We start from the raw sequence: 22,391 nt of genomic DNA on the forward strand, positions 1-22,391 counted from the left end.
ATAAACAGCTAGTAGTATTTAATTTTTAGCGTTAAGAGTCGCATCTGTGTGAAAGCTAATGTGGTTATGCAATAAACGATTGAGTATTGAGTATTGAGTATCTCAAACTTAGGCGGTTCGATTTTTTCAAGTTATTTATAATTTTCAAAACAGCTAGTGGTTGAAATTATGAGACCGCAACGTATCGTATCGTAACTACATTAAAATTATACTAACTATCAAATCATCCCATGAAGACTACTTTATATTGTCGGTTGATAATGAGAAGTGGCGCAACAAACTCAGTCACCTTTGTCAGGCGTTTAGATTTGAGAGTTATATTAAGACTCGATGATAAGCGCGTCTCAAATACCACACTTACCTGTCTGTCCAGTTATATTTAATCCATACGACAGGAGGAAATGAGATCTATTTATAATAACCGTCTGTGCTGAAAATTTATTTACGCACATCTTCATCAAACCGCGTACAAACTGTTTGTAGACAATTAACTTTAAAAACTAAGTAAGAATTTTGTTTGGACAGATTCCCCTCAAATTGTTGCATTAAAAGTATCATATTTTTGTTAAGGGTCCAACGTTCCAAACCACAATTTATCAAAATTGATTTATCGTTTTACAAACCACTCACTTACAAATATAATTTAAATTGTACTTTTACCAATAAGGATGGGTTGCACCATCTACTTTAACTTTAACAAGCGTCAAACTCCATACAAAAAACACCAGTTATTGTCATAGTTACTGTTAAAGTAAGATGGAGCAACCCAGCCTAAGTTTAACCTTCAAATGTCTCGGTACTCGTAATAAAACAGACTTGACAGATCTCTACTTTGTTCTTTAGACTTTTTAATTCAGTGTCCTCTTCATTTTCTTTTTAAGAACTTGAGATCTTCTATTTTTTAAGAGGCTTTCACGAACACCGTACTTACCTGAAATTCGATTTCCATCCACTTTTATAATCGTATTGACTTAAGTTTTACAAACTTATCTAACCTTGTTCAGGAAAATTAAACTGGGGGAGTGAAGCTTCGGGTCTAATAATGTAATGAAATAGAAACTAAATTATACGTATGTTAAAAGTAGAAGTTTGGAAAAATCGTTAAAAAATATCTTTATGAGTACTCTTTATCTTTTAACTATTTTTTTGAATAATGACTGTTTTGAAACATCAGGTTTTAAAGTCCCACCAGTTTAAAAATTAATCAAAATATGATAGTTGACAAAAATACTCTGGTCAGCACAATCTACACTCGCGAGCAAAACTATGGAATCACTTACATCAAGTTGTTTCCACGCGAACTTGTGTACTAACGAATTTGTTAGGAACAAAAAAAGTGGCACCATTTTAAAGATTAAACTTTTATCTTTAAATTGATACCAAATTCATTTAAATCACACCAGTATTTAAAAAGATATCCCGGCTGATGTGAAGAAGTAACGAAAAAGACATGTATGAACTGTTTGATACGTCGCGAGTTGCGGCCTATTTAGCCCCTATAAAAGCACGCGTTTTTAGATTTTTGCTTTCACACGTTGATTCTATTCACTATTGCAAGAAAGGCTCAGCCAGCGGGCTGTCGCACGTCAGCGCCACATAAGCCAGTCCTGGGTTTCGAAAGTTTCAAGACGCTTTCGGGAGACTAGTGGCTTTATCCCGAGACCAAGTTCTGAACAGCGCCGGTGCACATCGCAGAGGGAAGACCGTTTTTTCATGTCAACCTCTTTATGAAATCGTCATTTGACTGGAATCGATGTCCATCAAGAGCTCAGAAATGTTTGTAAGATAGCTGTTAGCGAGTGGACAGTATTCGTCTAAGATATAAGCAATAGAATTTGACTCCAAAAAGGCCTGCCACAGGCTCGAAACTGACGGCAGGTCATCGATAAGCACCCTTTCAATTTGCTCGTACACATCTCGATGGGAAGGCGAGTAATGGAGGCGAGTTCTGTTCTCCGATGAATGCAAACTGTGTTTGCAGGGCAGCAGTCGAAGAGGTCGGGTTTATAGGCGGCCTGAGGAGCGATTTGTGCAGTGCTGGTTCGCTGAAACAGTGGCTTATGGGGGTGGCTTGCTCGACTTGACATCGAGATGTGTACGAGCAAATTGAAAGCGTGCTTATCGGTGACCTGCCGTCAGTTTCGAGCCTGTGGCAGGCCTTTTTGGAGTTAAATTCTATTGCTTATGTCTTAGACAAACTGTCTACTCGCTAACAGCTATCCTACGAACATTTCTGAGCTCTTACTGGACGTCGATTCCAGTCAAATGACGATTTCATAGAGAGGTTGACATGAAAAAACGGTCTTCCCTCTGCGATGTGCGCCGGCGCTGTTCAGAACTTGGTCTCGGGATAAAGCCACCAGTCTCCCGAAAGCGTCTTAAAACTTTCGAAACCCAGGACTGGCTTATGTGGCGCTGACGTGCGACAGCTCGCTGGCTGAGCCCTTCTTGCAATAGTGCAACGATTTGTGCTGCTTCTGAAGGTGTAGAATCCCAGGTAAAGTGTCAAAAGAAGCGGAGATGTGTATGAATCAACGTGTGAAAGCAAAAATCCGAAAACGCGTGCTTTTATAGGGGGTAAATAGGCTGCAACTCGCGACGTATCAAACAGTTCATACATGTCTTTTTCGTTACTTCTTCACATCAGCCGGGATATCTTTTTAAATACTGGTGTGATTTAAATGAATTTGGTATCAATTTAAAGATAAAAGTTTAATCTTTAAAATGGTGCCACTTTTTTTGTTCCTAACAAATTCGTTAGTACACAAGTTCGCGTGGAAATAACTTCATGTAAGTGATTCCATACTTTTGCTCGCGAGTGTATTATTTCGTTGTAACAGAAACCTAGAGCTTAACCTTGAAGTTAAAGAAAGTATCATCTACTTCTAAAAACGTTTTACTTCTATCATTTTTGTATTCTGTGCCTAAAACCTAAATTTTTTCTCCGCGCTTTCGAGCAAGACCATCTCATCGCCCCAGAACAATTTCGTAATTCGGACACCGGCCGTAAGTTCCCCAAATTTAGGGTTAAAAAAGGGTACTTTCATCATGATAATGGTTAATCAGCATAAAATCTTATATCCCGCTGCCCGCATGCTCGCCGTGATGAGGGTAGCGTTGCAAGATTTAGTAGAGGTCCTTATGACCGACCCAACCCTCTTGCATATTTATCTCTCTGCCGTCAACTGTCATTCCGATATTGAAAATTTGAATACATCGAGAGTAAAATATTGTTCGAGATTATTACTCGATATAAATAAAGCCCGTTTCAATATTCACACACAGGTATGGTTCGAAGGTTGTGTAGACTAAGCATAGTAAAGGATTGAATATCGTGAAGTATTAACGTAGCATTATCCTAATGCCTGTTTTCACCATCAATCCCTAATTTTTAAGTGACCCCTATTAATGACCACTAAAAATTAGGGATTGATGGTGAAAAGGGGGCATTATAAATGTCTCAAAGAACTATGTGCCGTATATGCCATTGACATTGAGAAATCGTTTCTTAAATCCTTGAGTTTTCCATGCTATGTAATTATTGTAGAATTATGTCAGCATACGTACGAAGAGACGAAGAGAATCGAAGAGAAAACGAACAAGAGAAGTTCTCCCTCTATGTTGAGTTTGAGGCCCGCTCGGCCCTTCCATTAAGTTGTCTCACAATCAGTGAAACAGCAAGAAAATGTTGCTATTATTAAATTGTATGTAATCAGGAAGCAGATCAGTTCATAATCCCCTGAAGAATCAGTTTTGTTTGCACGCGAGTCTTATAAAATTAATTTCTAATCTCACAACTTGTTTTAGCAAGTCAATTACAGCAACAAGTCAAATTTTCAAGTAGGTATGCTCTTTATTAAATGGAGACAATGTACAGCCAGCTACAAAAACTGAGCTTTAAGGTTTACAGTCAAAGTGACTTGAATGTGACGTGACGTGACGTAAGTGTGACGCGATGTGAACGCGACTCGGAATGATTCATACAAATTGACCGTAACCACGTCGAACATACAGAGTAGTGTGTTATTACTATTAAGATATTTGCATTTACAATAACTAAACATTTATTATTGCAAACGGTTTTAAAAATCGACTGCTACAAATAAAAATTGAATCCACAACTGCTCTCATCACTGAGCCAGGGTGACATCAGTAATTAGGTAGGTTTATATTGTATTTTCAGCGGTATACTCGTAGTTTTCAGTAGTAATCAATAATCAAGAATATTGTACGAGTTGGTATCGTAATATGTTAACATATCGTTAAGTACGTACAATTTCATTGCAGCAACGATTTTGGAAACTGTTGACGAAGGTGACTGTACTTACTTTAGATCTGAGTCAGTGTTTCGCGAGTAAATAAGCTGGGATTAGTCAGTAAGAGTAAAGTTTCAGTTCAAATATTTGAGATCGCGTCTGAAGGGAAGGTTCCGGGTGGCCAACGAGTCTGACTGTACGGGTTTGAATATCTGTAACGTGATAATTAACTGGAGGTGATGTACTATCCGTGCTAAAGATCTCCAATAATGTAAGCAAATAGTGACTTAAATTAAATTCTTCCTAGTCGCCAGCATTTACAAATCATTTTCATTCACTATCTTTAAAAGACACTGAAATTTTCCCTAAAACCAATAATTAACTGTCAAATAGTCAAGTAATCAATTTGCACCAATGTATCTTTGTTACTATTAGAAGCGAAGGACCAACAAAACACTGGCCGGTGCTAAACCAGTATCGATCACAATCGATTCTCCTAATGCAGGTGGCCGATGGCCGACCGGTCGATCGCGATCGACCGCTCGATCGTGAATATTAGTCCAGTCGATCGTGGCAAGGCAAAAAATACTACATGATTGTGTACTAAACTACGCTGTTTCATTTAAGATTGCAAGAAGTATGTAAGTGATAGATCGCCCAGGGTTTCGTTAGTAAACAGTAGATCTTATGTCTAATCAAGTTGGCCACCCCTGTCCTAATTCATTAGTATGATTGTATTGGGTGAGAAGAATAATAAAAATAAAAAATAAACCGACTCCAAAAAACCTACACTAAAAAGTAGAAAAATAATTACTAATTACCTACTTATTTATTAGGACGAATTATTAATATTTATGTAGGTATACCATGATTGATACTTCTGGAGTCGGTGCCAAGATTATGAAACATGTAAAGTTTGCCTGCACCGACTCCAAAAGTATCAATCATGGTATACCTACATAAATATTAATAATTCGTCCTAATAAATAAGTAGGTAATTAGTAATTATTTTTCTACTTTTTAGTGTAGGTTTTCTGGAGTCGGTTTTTTTTTTTATAAAATTTTACTTATTTCTTGCTTTTTAGTTAACTAATTATTACCTTGATGTTACCACTGAAGGTAGGCAGTACATTGAGACCATATTCTTAATGTATATTATAAAAAAGTTCATCCCCAATTTTCCACCCTTGGGGGTGAAATATTTTCTTCAAATTCGCATGAAACCACCCTTTTGATAATACCTATTCAACAAAAAAGTAATCGTTCTAATTGGTTTATAATCGGCGGAGATATTGCGTATAAAAAAGTTCATCCCCAATTTTCCACCCTTGGGGGTTGTTTTTTTTATTATTAAATTTAAATGGCACCACCCTTGAGGTATTACCTATACGCTGAAAAAAGATTTGTTCAAATCGGTTCATAATTGGCGGAGTTATCGCGTAACAAACATAGAAAAAAAAACATACGGGTCGAATTGAGAACCTCCTCCTTTTTTTGAAGTCGGTTGAAAAGCAACGATACCGATCGGCCAGTACTAAGTACAAACAGTATCGATCATAATATAATCGATTCTCCCGATGCATTAGTATCGGGTGAGAGGTATAAATCATTCGCACGGTCTCGCGACAGGCGAGACCTAAGTAAATGTTACCTAATTCACATTCTAAAAAGCGAAGGACCAAAACTGGCCAGTTCTAAAAGTATCGATCATACCTAATCGATTCTCCCGATGCATTAGTATCGGGTGAGAGGTATAAATCATTCGCACGGTCTCTTGAAGGAGTCGTCTCTACCTAAACATTCTAAAAAGCGAAGGACCAATAGGACCAATAAAACTCTGGCCAGTTCTTAACCAGTACCTATCGATCATAATGTAATCGATTCTCCCGATGCATGTCCAAGGATATTTATTCTAAAAAGCAAAGAACCGACAACAAAACACTGGCCAGTGATAAAAGTATCGATCATACCTAATCGATTCTCCCGATGCATTAGTATCGGGTGAGAGGTATAAATCATTCGCACGGTCTCGCGGAGGGCGACACCTAAATCGCGGCGCACATTACTCACAGCTTCCGAACTGTCTTGTTCTCTAGAGACGCGCCATTTTATTTAGAATCGGTTAAGGTATCTCTTTAACTTGGGGTAAGTAACCTTTTCTTTGGGATAAGGAAATGTTGCTAATGTAGACGTAAAGGACTCTACACACCAAGCCCACTGACAGGGCTGGTGTGTACACTGCATAAGATTTGGTTTTGCGTTGCTCAATTTTAAAAAGTGTATATCAGCAGTTCTTTACTAAGGGCTGATTTTTCAATCGTTGGATAACTTTTAACTGAGGAATAAGTTTGACAGTTTCAGTATGGGAAATATGTCAAAATGACAAGTTTATTCTTCAGATAAAAGTTAACTGACGGTTGAAAAATCGGCCCTAAACATAAAAACAAAACAAATCACATACGGAATTAATTTTCCTCGTATACGAGTATGTTTACATAACTCATAATAACCTTTGATTTGATTCTGAACTCCCTGACCACTGAACCACAGAGGAGATGAGTAAGTACAACAAAACAATTACAATTACAACAATTACAACAAACAGTTTAATGTTTTAAGTACCTATTAGAGGCTAAAAGTTATTCTCTGTTGTAAAACAACACACGTTTCTCAGAAATAAAGTCCTAGGTTTCTCTAAATCTAATAATTAGCAAAACTAAAACTAATTCCACTTTTGACTTCACAAACCGCGAACAGGTTAAGTACAATCAAGCGCACATTGTACAAAGCGAAAAAAATCAATAAATTATGTTTCATTCAAAACGCCTGAGGCGAACCGCTTTTCACATTTAAAAGATGGAATCCTAAAAAGACGAACGGAGGCGTGAAGCCTTGAGCCGTAGACGTTTTCCACGAAACAAGTACGCGTTCATTTTAATATTTCCAACTTTGCGCGGTCCATAGCGTCATTAGGCGTCGAAAGAAACGCAGCGGGGGAAAGTGGGCCAACAGGGATCTCCCTTAAAAACCCGCCACTCTATTGTTGAATTTTTTGTACCTCCAAGCTTTTCGTAGGTACAAAGAATTCACTTGTTATAAGATTTTCCGTGATTTATTTTTGTGTAAACTCTGCCTTAGAGTACGATTCGTGCTTCGGAATATCGCCGACCGAAAATTAAATTCAGTTACGGTCATACCTCGTTTATTGCTTTTACTATCGAGATGTTTTTGAATGATTGCGTATATTTTTTATATTTTCACATTCATTAATATGCTGTTTTCGCCTTGTTCGTTTTTCTTTCTTATTGAATTCGTTTCACGTTGTTTTCGATAAATACGAAATTGCTGTTACAATTTATTAAAAACGGAGGCCGTACTCGTATTTTTGTTTTTCGTATTTTTACTTATTAAAATCGAATAAAAAAAGAGTCCGTGCCCAAATAAATTTGAGTTAAATCTTGTGTTTAGAAGCATAATTCATTAAGTATCTGTTTTGTACAAAATTGCTAAAGTTATCGCCAAAGACTGTACAACGATTCGCGTTTGTTTGACTCCAGCAGCACCCAAAATCAAACATCAGCATTCAGTTTCGGGACGAGTTCCACGCCGCCTATAAATCAGGCAGTTGTCAAACTGTGTCCAACTGCGTTGTTATAAATTACTGTTACTCCAGCACTGGCCCGCTTTACGCCGAGAAAAAATATACAGCGCTGTGAATTATCATGTTCGACGCATTTTTGTGGCTGTGTTACTAACGGCCGAATACTGAAACGCCATTTAAATATTTGACGGCTTCTCAAATAGTTAAGCAGCTCCTAAACTTACATTTCGCATACTCAAAACAATATCTGAGCAGTTCTCAATTTTTAAGCACCTCTCAAATTAAGTTGCACTCAAACGCCACTTAAATGAATTTTCGCATACTGAAACGCCATTCAACGCTAAGCATTACTCAAACAACTGTCAAATCGTCTTAAGCAGCTGTTAAATTTGAGAGTGCTTGCGCGGTATCTTAAATCCTATTCTTATACCTAAATCGACCTAAATAGTGGTAAATAATGTGTGTCATCGTTATCATTTCTTTCGAGCCTCGAGGAAATACCTAGATCTAATCGCAAGAACGCAATAAGGCTGAACGCTATTGAAAAATATTATTATAATGACATGCAATTCCGAGCGAGGTTCCGCGTCTCTAAAGAAACGGTGTTGTTTCTGGATTCATAATTTGGAAGCTCTTTGAAACCCACACCAAATGCCATACAACCAGTGGACCAAATACTTATTATAACCCTACTGTTCTACGCAACGAGAAGTTATGAACGTGTACTAGGTGATATCTTCCACATCTAACAGCCAACTGTGCATCGTATAGTGCACGAAGTAACAACCAAAATAGCTGCTATGAAATCGCTTTACATAAACATGCCTATTTCTGAGGATTAAGGGGACATCGCATAGCAGCATTTCCAAGAGTTGTTGATTTGTCAATTTGATGCTCTGTCAGTCAACAATGATAAATGTCAATTGTGGTTACGTTTCGGTCCACGATCGCCACTTAATAGATTTCAACAATAAAAAGTATCACATTTAAAATTATTTTATTAATTAAATAAAAATGCAAGCATTAATTTTTTTATATGATAAAACGAGATTTATATATAATAGAAACTAAAAATAAACTGTTCTATGTTAAGCTGATTGAGTATATTTCCATAAAAGACAATACATAACCAAACGATGCTGCGTGTAATGGATAAAAGACGTAAAGTTATCATTTGTGTAAATGAAAACATACTTTTTTTGGTAAATGTTGCCATTATGTAAACATTTGAGAGCTGCTTAGCTGATCACGGCTTCAAATCCGTTGAGTAGCGTTTGAGAATACCATTTAAAATTGAAGGATACTTAAATTTAGGAGCCCGTCAGCTGAGTGACAGATTTGAGTAGTGTTTCAGTATTCGGCCGTAAGTCTGTTGGCTGACTTTGGGAATCGTTAATTGGAATACAGATACAGAAGAAAACAATCTTGTGCATCATCAACGTTTTGGTACATAATGCGAGATTAGCAAGGTAGACAGGATTATACATAGAAATACAAACCGCGAAACACAAGCTTACTCAATAGAAACAGATGATTTAGTAACTTCATAAGTACTTTAAGACTGGGTTGTACCCATAGCTGGGCACCGTTAATCAAATAGTTAACTTCGTTAATCGTTAAACCGTTAATAAAAAAATTAACTTCGTTAAACGTTAAAACGTTACATTTCGGAAGATTTAACGCAAGTTAACGTTAATCGTTAATCCGTTAACACGTGATAATAAAACGAAAAAAATTATTATATTGCATACAACCAGGCCTGGCTCACTCCGCGCGGTACATCCGATAATTACCTACAGCGAAGCGCCCCGCCATTATTAAGCTAAAACTTCTTGCTCCATTATGGAAATAATGAATTTCTGTCAACTTACCAAACAATTAAAACAGCGCTAGATCGTTTATAAAGAATTTCTAAATCGCACTAAAGTAACGTGTACGGATGCAGTATGGTTAAGTTCAACATAGCGAGTGTTATTTAATGCCAAAATCGCGAAATCTTAAGCGTAGTACGTATACATCGATGATATTTTGTATGTAAATAATTCGAAACAAAACTCTTTTTTTCTCTTAACTCCAGGGATAGATTTCAGTGCGCTTCGGTTTACACATTAGTATAGGCCTGAGGAACAAAATGCACTATGGGTTGATTCTGGGCAACACTTGGTCCAGACCCTGGCACTGTCCTTTAAGTTATTTGTATGAAAGATTACGCGGTAATAAGCGGTTTACGATTTACGAGGTATTAAAAAAAACTACTTACTAGATCTCGTTCAAAACAATTTTCGTTGGTAGTTTTTATAGTAATGTAGGTACATCATAATATATTTATTTAGATTTTTCATTTTCTTACTCGTATTTTAGAAGTTAGAGGGGGGAGGGGGACCAACTTTTTTCCACTTTGGAAGCGTCTGTCACGCAAACTATTCGGTTTAAAAAAAAAGTATTTTAGAAACCTCGATATCATTTTTGAAGACCTATCCATAGATAAACCACACAAATGTGTTTGATGAAAAAAAATTTTTTTGAGTTTCAGTTCTAAGTATGGGGAGCCCCCAATATTTTTTTTTTTTTGCGTCAAAATCTTAATGCAGTTCACAGAATACATCTACGTGCATCTACCTACCAAGTTTCAACCGTATAGCTCTTATAGTTTCGGAAAAAAATGGCTGTGACATACGGACGCACAGATGGACAGACAGACAGACATGAAGAATCTATAAGGGTTCCGTTTTTTGCCATTTGGCTACAGAACCCTAAAAATGGATTTTTTATATCGTTGAGTTGGTGATCTGGTTACAAAAACTGTTGTTTTGTGTTCTGGAAGTTCTGGAAGCCCGAACGTACTTGTCAGAACGCGTTTTTCAGCGTGTCTGCTGTATCTTTTTGGTAAATAGTAGGTACTGGATTAACGATTAACGGACTTAGGATAATTTAACGGAAGTTAACGAGTCCGTTAACATTTTTTAAAGTTAACTTAAAAGTTAATCCGTTAATAGAAATGTTAACTTCGTTAATTAACGATTAACGAGTTAATGCCCAGCTATGGTTGTACCATATACTTTTACTATAACAAACGTCAAAAGTCTGACAAACTTCATACAAAAAACACCGATTAAAGTCATAGTTATGGTTAAAGTAAGATGGCGCCACTCAGCCTTTGTTTGTGTATTTTGAGATTACGTGCTTACACAAACATTTAAATAGATCTTCATAATTTATTACGATCACAATTCCCAATTATTTATAAACACACTTAATCAATCTAATTCAGTCAGTCTACATCCCTTTGATCTTATTAATGACGATGACGACAAAACACATATTAACAATAAGGTAACATTGCCAATATTGGAATGCATAACAATAAGCGAACATACAATAAACACGTCTATCCTATAAATTAATAGGGTAATAATTACTGTGACCTATGATGCCGATTGTTATGAAACCTTCAATGGTGAATACTTGGCGCGAGTGTGGATCGCATATGACTCACGCGCAGTCTGCCGCAACAGGACAAATTGGGACATTACAGACTGAAAATACTGTTTTTAGACTGTGACGCGTTGTGACGAGGCGAGCCGAGTATGTCAGAGATTACTCAACGAGTTTACGTCAAACATTGTACTGTGAAACGGGGATTTAGCCATTCACTAATGCGATATGTAACGAGAGATTCTCACTCAGGAGTCATTCAGTGCTCAATGACGTAGATTCATACTAATAAACTCTTGGGTTCGTATTATGAAAGAGCGTTCACAACTCGATTGAATTCAAACATCGATTGAGGCTTTCGATTGGTTAATCGAAGAGAATTTCGATTTTTAGACCAATCATAGGACGGAATCTGATTGAATTGAATCGAGCATTGTTTCATAATACGCTCAGACTACTAACTCAGAAACTAACTCAGAAACTTAGGCTGAGTTGCACCACCTAACTTTGACCGTAGCTTTGACGATAACCGGTGTTTTTTGTATGGATTTTGACAGATTTTTGACGTTATCAAGGTTAAAGTAAGATGGTGCAACCCAGCCTTAGTTACTTAAATAGAAAAGTGCTCCAAACGGCCAATTTTTATCAATTAAACAAAATTGTTCCCCTTCTCAGACAAGCGACGTTACCTCTACAATGTACGAGGCATCTGTTTATTTTGCTTCACTGTTGATCCCTTACTAAAACTTGTTCGTACTTATGAGTACATTCACCTGCTCAAATACAGGGGCGGGTAAAACAACACCTTGATTTAATGTAGGTAGTGGTATTTCAACAAACGCCTGTAATAGGACACAGTTTTATCTTAGGAAAAATAATAGTATTATAGAAGCTTTTGCCAGCGTGAATTTTCGTCTGTCACAGAAATACAAAAATCTCGCGCATCCCTGTTTCAAAAACCAGGATAAAAACTATCCCATGTCCTTTTTCAGGACTATCGCTATACTTACTACTATCGTATTTTTATAATATAAGTGGGGTTGTTAAAAAGGTTTCACGATAAAAAAGGCACTAAAAGCCTCTAAAAATCAATATCTAAGGTATGACACAGTCTGAAAAAATCAATTTCCAAACTTATGTCACTGCTGCGAATGCGTACAAAACAGAATAACCCTATCGAAACGACCCAAAAGTTCGCAATAAAAACTTCACTGTTCAACGCGAAAAAGTAATACTTTGCAACTCATCACAAATTTTCAACGTACGCCATAAAATAGTTTTACGAGCCCAAATCTAGTTACGCATTACAAATGCTCGTAGGGTTGCCACGTGGCAGGTGTTTCCCGGATTTCCCCTATGTTTTAAGTACGGTTATTTGTTTCAATTGTTTTCTTCATGGTTGTGCTAGTACCTATGTATTGTTGATTTTTTATTTAACACGTTATTTGCAAATTTTCGTGTTAAATAAACGTTGAATTGAAATAGGTCTAGAAAGCAAAAGTTACTGTTCCCAAACTGGGTTCACATTGTATAAACTGCTTAAATTGTAATGTGAATGTGCTAATATGTATAGCAATATGAAATAAACGATTGAGTATTGAGAGCCTAAAGAAATTCTCCAAATTCTAAAAAATATAGTTTTTTATAGTTAGTCAATATTATTAAGGCACTGATGATAGGTACCTACAACTTCATTGTTGGTCGCAGTATTTAAATAATCAATAAAAATCCTTGTCTACCCTTCACCTTTACGCCTACAAGTTTCTGGATTACATCATTGGGAACTCAATTGCTTAAGGATCGTGAAAGCCAGACTACATTATTTTTAGAATAGCGACATGGCAACCCTAATATTTCAGGTGTGATGTTATGAGATGGTAACTTTTATTCATACCGCATTGCGTCAACTATGTTCTAATAATATGTAAACTAGGGAAGGTATGAAAGAAATCTCATACTTTTGTTCTTACAGGTATTCTGTGGGGTTTTTTGTACTGTGGCCATATCTTACTTGAGTTTTTCATAACATTTTTTTATTTTATTTTCGGGACAAAGAAATATACTTTGACTGAAATGATCATTATGTCTGACCTTTAATTAATCCATTTCTGAAAACAGATCTGGAAATAAATACGGTTTTCAGTGCTAATTTACATTAAAACTAGACAATATAAATTAAGCAATTTAAACATTTTCAGGTGAATATGAGATGAGTAGCCTTGGATCTAAATAACTTTAAAGAGAATAGCTAATTAAGTTATAAATTAATTTAATTCACTTTTGATAGGCATTCACAACAAAGCTGAAATACATAGAGCTCTAAACTTACATAGAATGTAACACCCGCATTCACAAACATTAGTATGAGGTCTCACAGTGCAGCGCACAGGGTGACACACGAACCAATCACAGAGCTCTATTCAACGCTGTGCGGTAGATTTGCTGCATTACATCGTTTGTGAATACAGTGCAATATGTATGTATTTATGTACTTAAACAAACACATACACAAAATGCGTACATAATTAGTGACAAATAGGTATGTTTGTTCTCAGTATAAGATTTATGAGTGTTACTTTCTCAAAAGGACTCTACACACGTTGCCGACAGCCGGACGGCTTGGTGTCGGCGGCTTTACTACAATAGAATCGTGCCGACGACTTGTAGTTTCTGTGACTTTTGACAACATGTCGGTGGCTCGGCGAGTTCGGTGTGTAAGCTGCAAAAGGACTACAACCATTGTGGGCCTCGCGGCACACTTCTTTTCGCTCTCTCGCCATCTACTAAATAAGTTGTTAACACGCACATACTGCACATAAAAAAAACTTAAAAACTAATTTATTTTTGCAAATAGGCTTAAAAAGCACCTATTACACGTCCCAGTATTAACCCTACCACTGCTTAGGGCCAATAAATGGGCTAGTGCTGAGAAGAAGATCACAATATCTCAATTCAGAACAGCCATTTTAATGCTTAGTAGAAGTTTTTGTAGTATCGTAACTAACATTACAATAAAAAACACAAGTGTGGCTAATAAAGAAGCTGGGAGCACTTTAACGAGCCTTTACCCGCTCGTAGCGGTAAACGCCGCGGAGTTTACGGGGCCATATTAATATGTACCGGGTTTTATTAGAAACAAAGAAACAGAATTTATTTGAACTAATGTGCTTTTGTGGCCTAAAGAAAATACGTAAAATATTTCCTATAAAGCGCAATACACTCTGAGCCCGCCGGGCCGCCGACAAAGCCCGGCGACACAACCCGGCGGCCTGTATGAAAAGAATCATGTCGGCAACATGCGCCCGCGCGTGTTACCCGCCGACCCGGCGACGCTCGACCTATAGTGACGTGTTTGTATGCTGACTGCCAAATAAATTTTCATCTCAAGCCGCCGACATGCCGCCGACCAAATTTTCCGACTGGTAATAAGTGAAGCCTCCAACTAGACCGCCGACAAAAAGTTACCGACATATGTCGGCGGCCCGGCGGGCTCAATGTGTGTTGCGCTTAATGCTAGACACGTCGACAGGCCAATGTATATGAACGAAAACTTGGACTAGGTACATAATGTGCAAAAAACAAAAGACTGTTTTGTAGCATGACGAAAATCACGCAAAATAGTTCCCACGTTCTCAACATGCGAAGACGTAGTGGCACTAGTGACGTACCAATGTCGTTTTCTATGAACGAAAACGCGTCGGTGGAGGAAATTTTCAACGGGTCATTATGTTTGTCTTTCATTTCGAATGAAGCAGAGGTCCTGTTTCGATCATTTATTTTCGTATTTCTATATTCTCTACTTTATTTGGATTTAAAATTAGATGTTAGTAGTACCTACCTATTGTGCTTAGGAACATCCTCATAACAATTCTCTCAACATAAATGTGGTTCATCTCAAATATCTAAATGCATTCACGAAATGTACTAACACAGACGAGTGAATCCGGGATCCATTTAAACCAAGCCCAATTATGAAAAGCTACCGTGCATTCGGTGGGTACTTACAGAATAGCAGACAAATGCTATTATCATTTGGGTATGTTTGAGGTATTAATTCAGGCTAACATTTTTGGAAATAGGTGAATGAAACCTGTTTTGAGACAAATAAATACTTTCTATTCTATTGTATTCTAAATGGTAGATTTGGTCTTGGAAAATGGAAATACATTACTTTCAGTTACAAAAAACATGCAGGATCAAATGGGAAATTATTTTTGAAACATAATAATTGGCAATATTGGGGCAATGAAAATTCATTCATGTCCTTAAGGTTGTCTAAGACTGACCAAAATCCAAGCGCAAATGAAAGCTGCGACCTAAAGCTAATGCAAAAGCTTCCACAGTCAAATTAGTTATTGTAGACGATATTCAAATAAGTTTTATTCTTGTTCGTCGTGTAAGTATTTCAATAGTGAAATTGGCATGTCCAATCCATTGGAAACGTTACTAAACAATTTAGAGTGTAGTAGCTATAGTTATTATCTTTGTAATTTGAAATAAAGTAGTATATTTAGTCCGGCAATCAACTTTTCAACATCCATTCTAATTTTACAACACGACAGAAATACTATGCGACAAGTGTTCACTGCTCTGGAAGCAAAAAGATATATGTGCTTTCCTGAAAAATGGATATAGCACTGTTGTATGTTGAGACGCAAGATGTATGACGAATTCATACTACAAAAAATTTAATTTTAGATACTTTTTTCCACAAATTCCAACCTTGACTGGTGAATAGCTCTTTGTTTTGTTTTAACGAAGACAGATTTTTAACTTTATGATTAATGACTTTTTAGAATGTCTATCAGCCTGTGTTTTAATTTATGTTATCTTAAAAAAATATTTTTAGTAAGTACGTCTTTAAAGTTTACATGAAAACTGGATGTATTTAATTAATTTAGCAACAAGACTCCTGAAATATACCCCCGACAGCATAAAGTTTTCATCGATAATAATTTCGAATTATTAGGCATGATTTTTCAGTTTATTTTACTATCAGGCATGTTAGTAATTATTAAGCAAGTTATGGAAAACCTTCTTACTAAATAAGACCATCATGTTATTGAAATAGGGTTACTAAACTTTTACATCGAGTCAAGCGAATCTGACATTATAGTAAAAAAAAACATTCAAGCAACTTTCCTCGTGAATTACAATTTGTCAGGCCATGGCAACATTAGGCAAAACTTTGATCCATCCATTATTAAAGTTGAATGAACATTAAAAAGATAATTACGCAACAGATTAAAACATTTCCTTTTTTCTTAATTGCTTCACAAACGGCGGAGCCGGGATGAGCCGCTAGCCTGAATTGTCTTTTCACTGCTATTTGTAGAAAATTATGTTTCACTTGCCAACGAAAATGAATTACGGAGTAGTACTCGTCATTTTTGTCATACATTATAATTGTCATAATAAAACTACGATTTTAAATGTTTTTTCGCAAAGGAAGAAAAACTGATTTTGTGATTTCGAAAACCAATTTGCAACATTATAGAAGCACAAAATTGTCTAGAAAAATAAGGGTGAATTCAATTAAGTACGTCACGGTTGTCACGGAAAAAATTGATAGTCTAAATTCAATAAATAATCGTATAAAAAGAAAGTATCTATATTTTCAGAAGATCGAGTTCCTATAGTTTAACCCTTTAACTGGTATAGAGAAAAATATTTTTTATTAGTTTTGTACCTTATGTTTTGAAAGAAAGAAAGAAAGAAAAATTTTCCGTTTTCTCAATAAGGTTCAAAATATGGTGGCAAGAATTCTGCCACTACCAAGTAAAGGTTTAAAAAATAAATTACTATTTCTTCCACCTTTTACCATTTTACCAAGAGGTAAAAAATATCGAATAATGAACAATACGTTCATAAGCGAAAAGATAAAGGCGAAAGTCATTAGTATCTTCTTCTCTATTTCGAAAGACGGTCTGAATACAATACTCACTGCGATTTGAAGCCAGAACGCATGGATCTTTTTATTTTTAAAACGATAAAGCTATGAGAAACAGTTGTCGTCTCTATATTTTTATGCGTGACGTCGAAACGCGCGCGCCGTGTATTCCCCAAATTATTTCGCTGAAAAACGGCCTATGCAATCGCGATAAATTACTTTTTAGTTCCATCAATCATGCGAAAAGTTTCGATATAATAATCTTTTTTTACAAATTCATACAGTTATCGTACGTGACAATTTATTGCGATCAGTTTTTGATTGAGCTTTATTCAATAATCTCACATCGTGGAATGATAGCTCTATAAATGGGGAAACAGGGATGGGCAGTTTTCCCGACGTCGAATTATTTTGGTGTGTTTGACGCTGAGATTAAAACAAAAAAGGAATATACGGCATAGGCGACACTAAAATAGTGGTTATGGTATCTGTACCTCTAGTAGGAAAAACTTTCGAGTTCGTTTCGTTGCGTATTCAAAGTGTCATCGAAAAATTTTGTATGAAAAATTAAACAGCGCCCCCTAGGGCGGCTATAATATAGGGGGCGCTGTTTAATTTTTCATACAAAATTTTTCGATGACACTTTGAATACGCAACGAAACGAACTCGAAAGTTTTTCCTACTAGAGGTACTGATATTAAATGCCTTTTACTAGTTCGTTCGAGTAATTCCAGATATCAGAATTGACTCCCATTAGGGTCATTCTACTTACCCTTGCGGATTGATGGAGAATCATAACTACTCGTAGTTATACCAACCATACTGTCAGTACCTATCTAACATCTAAAGTCTTCTAGCGAGTTTTAACAGTCTTGGTTCAGAAATCAGATTTATCTATTTGGGATATGTAATTTATTTGCCCTTTACCGATTGATGCAGAACGTAACGAGGCAACCGGTACATTTTTTATGCATAACAAGGCAGGTATTTGACCGCAATCGCACCTGGTGTACATACCTACCTACTATACAATATCTACTATGTATTGACCTATTCCATCAAACACAGATTCGTTTGCTGCCTTTTCCACTGTTCATTCCCTTTTACGGCGAACTTAAATGAAATGTTACACTTTTCAGCGCGACTGTCCTAAATCTAGCGACAAAAACGCCGAGCAATCTCGATCCAAACGTACCTACGAGACTTGATATCTTTTTTCCGGGATTCTAGTGTTCCGCGAAAATGTGGAATTTTCCGAGAACGTTTTTTCAGTTACAGAAAACCCTTACTGAGAAGCGATAGTTTTACTTTTATTGAAATCAATTTTAGCAAACAAAGTAGTAAAAAATCAGTATATTAATTTATTTAAAAAAATTGGCAAATAACATGCTAGGTAGGTACTTAACCTATATTAATTTGTTGCGGTTTTATAAATAACAATAGGTTTACACAAATGCATTTTACCTTACTATTAATTAACATAAATCGATTTCCAAATGTTTGTGTTTTAAGATGTTTGAGCGATCTTCTTAACGAGCTAGGCTTTTCATTCAAGCATGACTTTAGTTTGTTTAACAGCTTCTTAGTTCTTTAGGTCTTTGACGATACATTAGTTTACTATACAAGCCCTGTAGCGTTTCAAGTAACAAAAAGAATTTGGCGAGATACGGCAGCCATTATCATATTAGGCGCACAAACTCTGTAGTTTTCCGCCCATCTCCGAGTGAACGCACTATTAATGCGAATGATAAAACAACCAAGACCACAACAAGGGCATGTCCAGTAAGCTCATAATTCATAAACACTAGCCTAAAGAGTCCCAAAGATCTAGGCTTAGGATGAGTTACACCACCCAACTTTGACCGTAACTTTAACGATAACCGGTGGTTTTTGTATGGATTTTGACAGATTTTTGACGTTTGTCAAAGTTAAAGTAAGATGGTGCAACCCAGCCTTAGTTTACAGATACGACAGGAAACTGTAGTTCTCAAAAAACTCGATTGTAGAATCGATTTTTATAAACCGAAATCGTTATTTGAAAAGGAAACGTGTCCAGTTGCGTTTATAACTTGGTGGTCAACGTTATTTTATTTCAAAGAGATTTGATAGCACAGAAATAACAAATGCTGTGTTCCGACAGTTTGAGGTAAGATAGCCAGTTCCTCTGTGGTTGAGGATTTCGCGTGAAGCTTGCTTCAACCGTCTTTACATCAAACGTCCTCACTATTGAGCGCGTTAAAAAATTTTATGAAAATTTTAGTTCTTGAAAATTTCCGTTAAGGGGAGTTGTACAGTCACGGAATGAAAAGGTTCGTCAGTTTTCAAATTGATTCCTTCAACGAATCGCGAGCACATATTACCTTTTGAAACTATGTTACAGAATAATCTCGAGAAAGAAAATAATCTTTAACTGTTCGCCAGTAAAGTTCAAAATTATTCAGATCAAAGTTGTTTGACGATTTATCTTGTCAAGAAGATTATTATGATTGATAAACTAAAACCTTCTTGTTGGTTCAACCTGCCATTATTATTTCTATTAAATATAAAAAAAAACTATTGTCAATTGGTCAATGTCATCATTGCATTGCACTGATGGGATAGAAAAATAAACAAGCAAAACCTTATTTGTTAGCAAACGTCATATTTATTTAAATGTTAGCAGCACTGTTTCTTGCACTGTTATGTTGGCAGCTTTGACTCTTACAGTACCTAGTGCAAGCGAAAATCGACACTAAGGTGACGAACCTTTTCATTCTGCGACTGTACAATCCAATACAAATCATTTAATGTAATGTTTTTACACAGTCACTAGTAAAGACGTTTGATGTAAAATCATACTAAACCCCCTGATCATCACCTTCCATAACTTATGGACCATAAGGTGAAATGCAGACCAAGAGCTTCCTCGTTGTGTATAAAAACAATGCTTGAATTCTTCTACATTCAACAACTATCGATATTGTTAGACCAAACATCCAAGAATATGCTAATGATTATGAGTTTATATTGAACTGGATTGAGGCCAAATTGTTCCCGTTTATTACCTAAAGTATGTTTATTGTGTTACTTGTTTTTCTCGAACAATAACGCTGCCCGTCGTGACGGCGCGGCGTACCTATTACACTTGAAAATTTCGATGGGGTCACCAATGTCTTAGTACCTCAGATGAAAGAGGCGGCCAGTCGCCTAGCACACAATTCCCACCTTAGGCAATGTTTTTTTTTTTTAAGTTTTAAAAAATTATCGAAGAACATCTACCGCGTCTTCATACATTGTAAAGACACTTTCATGTCGCGTATGCGTGACCTCATTCGACGAATAGAAACGGCATCGCGACAAACTGGCAGCGCACTTGCCAAAAAACTTTCTATCAACAAATGACATGTATTGTAGCTACGTACTCGCCATAACTTTTTGACATACGAAAGCTAAATGGATACATTTTTCATGGCTGCGTTCGATTTAAAGATGAATCAATTCATTTTCATTAAGTTCTTTTCAGAAGATAAGCTTTTTTATTGCGAGCAAAAAGTTAATCGAAGACATTGACCTCATGAATACGAATAATTTTTGTAACTTAAATAAAATATTTTATCATAATATTCGTAATACAAGTAAGCTTTTTATGTTTTTAAGAAAGAAACTGTTATCCAAATTTTAAAATTACTTTCTTTCAAAGAAAACTACATTGTTTTAACCTCGACTTCGCCGCGGGAATAAACTCGGTTCCCAAGAAAAAGGCGACAGTATATTTGCTAGCAAACCGTAAACTGTTTTCTGAACATATCCGCAGGCAAAAACTAGTTATATTATCAACATCATGGCGGACAATGTCGTTTGATAAAAAGCTCAATTGTGCGAGCTTTTTTATTGCGGCATCCGATCTAGGCCGAAACTGAATAAGTTTATTTAAACGACTAGTTTATTTGACTTTCATTCCAGGGATCTGTTTGATATTATTGTTCCCTGATCCAATTTGAATGGAGCTTCTTCGGGGAAAGTTCCGAATCTGGAAGCTTATTGCGGAAATGCTTCGTAGTTTGAATTGGATTGAATATTTCTATGAAACAACTATCAAATGCTCTAAGTTTCTGTCACTTTTATTCTAAAACTTCTACGTATTATTAGACAGGCTGTTCTGAATTTCAATATTGGCCATAAACTTTGTAATATTAAACAACAACTTGTGTTGATTAACTAGCGGAAAACTAACACTAATATCGTTAACTCGATCGATAAAAAAATACATTATATACACTTTGTTTTCGGGAGTTTATATTCTGGATAAAATACGACATCAAAATTTTATAGTGGATCTATTGTTTTTTTCAATAATACCTAATTGTTGTGTAATTTTGGGACATACATAATAACTCTCAAGAGTTTCAAATTGGAATCTCTCCAATGTTTTTATTTATTATCTTTTAAATACAACGAGATGCTTAACATAATAATGAGTAGAAAAATTAAACATTTACGATGACAAAGTACCTCATTTTTTGTCGGTGTTATTCTATGCTGCTTTATCTTAAAAATAATTATTCGCCCTATAAAATCAATGCTAAAGTCGTTTAATGGGTTTTATAATAGTAAAGTAGTTTTAAGAATGGATTTCCTTATAGTTTATGCATTCGTAGACGCAATAAAATCAGTCGTATCGTCTCCCTCAATATAAAAGAGTCAATAGAAAAGTACTACAATTTCCCAAAGTTTAAAAGATTCAACACTCGTAATAGTGAGCCGTAATTTTCTGCTTATTCCTTCTCGTTATGCAGCCATTTGTAAGGAAACTGCTGAAGCTGCATTTCAATATCTGGCAATACTGGCAAGCTTACACCTAAACAAATGTAGCAAGAAATCTGCAGTTGAATTTCAAATGGGGCATCCATATTCATAGGCATTGCTGTCGAAATGAAACCATTTTGTTGTCAGTTTACGTTTCAGATGGCAATCATTTGTTTTTGTTTGTCATTTCGAAGTTTGATCCTCAAGATCGTCAAAACTGGAAATCAAAATTTTGCTCGACTACAGAAATTAAGTTACGTTTTTATGCCACGTTTTTATTTCCATCTTTTATTGTGGTCGCTATAATCTTAAACAGCTTAATAGTTTGCGTCTGGTGGAAATCGTTTAACTCGCTTTTACTATTTCTGCATTACCTAGTTTTAGTTGAGCGGCTATTCGAGTTCAATGGAGTCGAGTCCTTAGT

The 22,391-nt window shown here is 36.1% G+C and overlaps 1 long non-coding RNA gene across 1 annotated transcript in view; it reads right to left on the minus strand.

Annotated features, from left to right (window-relative positions):
• Positions 1-22,391, minus strand: part of LOC135080385 (uncharacterized) — a 206,549-nt gene that overhangs the window by 182,403 nt on the left and 1,755 nt on the right. The gene's annotated exons all lie outside the window — the stretch shown is intronic.

This window comes from Ostrinia nubilalis, chromosome 18, assembly GCF_963855985.1.
Source record: "Ostrinia nubilalis chromosome 18, ilOstNubi1.1, whole genome shotgun sequence".
In the NCBI taxonomy this organism is placed as follows: domain Eukaryota; kingdom Metazoa; phylum Arthropoda; class Insecta; order Lepidoptera; family Crambidae; genus Ostrinia; species Ostrinia nubilalis.